Below are 1,654 nucleotides of genomic sequence, written 5' to 3' on the forward strand. Positions count from 1 at the left end.
AAACAACAGCAGTTTACCGAAACACTGATGGTGTTGATGGCCTGTCAAGAAGAAATGGTGAGATATTTAGTTTTGGGGTTAAAAAAATGTGTATCTTTACAAAGCTACCATTTCTGGGCCTGTTAAAAGTTTTGCCTGATGCTTTACTTGAGCTTCAGTGATAAATGCCTGATGGTATAAATCTGGTCTCATTGCCGCTTTAAAGTCACTCACCTGGAAAGCATCTAGAAGCTTCCCATTGAAGTCGATGATGTCTGAGGAGCCTGCGTCGCCTTTTTCACCAGGATAACCCTGAGGAATATACAGAGACAAATTAATGGGATAAACATAAACAAAGGAAGTTCATCAAACAAGTGTTGTTGAATGATTTTAGAGGGCTAATACACATACCGTCGATCCCTGTGGTCCTTGCTCTCCTATTTCTCCTTTGTCTCCCTGTTGGATCACACATATGGCATTGTTTTGTAAAAATCTCTAAGACAATAGACTCCTAACTGTGAATAAATATTGTTATGACAAAGAAGAGTACACATTTTTGATGTAGGTATTTCCGAATGCCATTTAGTCTTTTACCCTAAATCCTTGAAGTCCATCCATGCCTCTTTCTCCTTTTTCTCCTGTGCCTGCCTCGCCCTGTTTCACACACAACATTAAATGCCAATACATGAGAAGACAAATCCATCAAAAATACTCAGCGTGCAAAGTAAAATAACTGATGAGTAATGCTTTTCTCTACCTTCGCTCCTTGAGGACCCTGTGATCCTGGATACCCGGGCTCACCATCTTCTCCCTGCCAACAGAATCAATAAATGTCAAAATTACAAACTGTTGCTCACATGATACTTCTGAAAAATGCAATTAAGTTGAGAAAAAGTAAGAAATATTTTAACGTACCGTCTTCCCAGGCGTTCCTTGTGGCCCCTGAAGCAGACATACATATATAATAATTATCCAGAGAAAGAAAAATAATCACAGCAAACCTATAATATGAAGTGATGAACAACAATCTGAAGTGGATTTGAAGTAGACTCACCTCAGCACCATCACGACCTGGAAACCCCTGAGGATGACAGAGAAGAAATGTTATAGTGTGTGATAATAAAAAAAACGACGTACTGTGCACTTTTCTTTTAGTTTGATATAAACTGCCATGAGGTGAAGGAAAGATGTGACATGGACTCAGGAACAGACAAACTATGGTTGAAACCCCACTGTTGTCTTTTTAAAAAAGGGAACATAATTGCATATATCTAGGCCAGTGTTTCTCAAACTTTTTCATACCAACGACCACTTAACCAATAAAAAAACACTCGCGGACCACCTAACTCCACAAATATCCAAAAACACATCGTTTTTCTAGAACAGATTACAAATCGCCTGAAGATGGTACAAACAAGTGGCCACATGTGTGATGAAGGTGTTTATCTGGGCTATATCATGCAATCGAAAGTGAAACTTAAGCTCGCTCCATTGCGGAGATATTCTCACGAGAGTGCGGAAAACTTAAATTAATTAATTAATTTCAAATGTGAAATGTTACCAATATACTCACGGACCACTAGGGGGCGCTCACGGACCACCAGTGGTCCGTGGACCACACTTTGAGAAGCACTGAATTACAGCATTATACAGAAGTACATGTAGTAGTATTTTT

General features: G+C 39.2%; 1 long non-coding RNA gene across 1 annotated transcript; it reads right to left on the minus strand.

Moving 5' to 3' along the window:
- On the minus strand, positions 1-1,062 carry LOC104954685 (uncharacterized). Its single transcript, XR_799362.1, has 7 exons — positions 1,034-1,062; positions 895-921; positions 737-790; positions 574-633; positions 391-435; positions 214-291; positions 1-41 (listed from the first exon to the last, which is right to left on the minus strand). It is a non-coding gene; the product is annotated as an uncharacterized lncRNA (long non-coding RNA).
- Positions 1,063-1,654: the final 592 nt, after the last annotated feature.

The sequence above is a fragment of the Notothenia coriiceps genome, unplaced genomic scaffold (assembly GCF_000735185.1).
Source record: "Notothenia coriiceps isolate Sejong01 unplaced genomic scaffold, NC01 NC01_scaffold00023591, whole genome shotgun sequence".
Classification (NCBI taxonomy): Eukaryota; Metazoa; Chordata; class Actinopteri; order Perciformes; family Nototheniidae; genus Notothenia; species Notothenia coriiceps.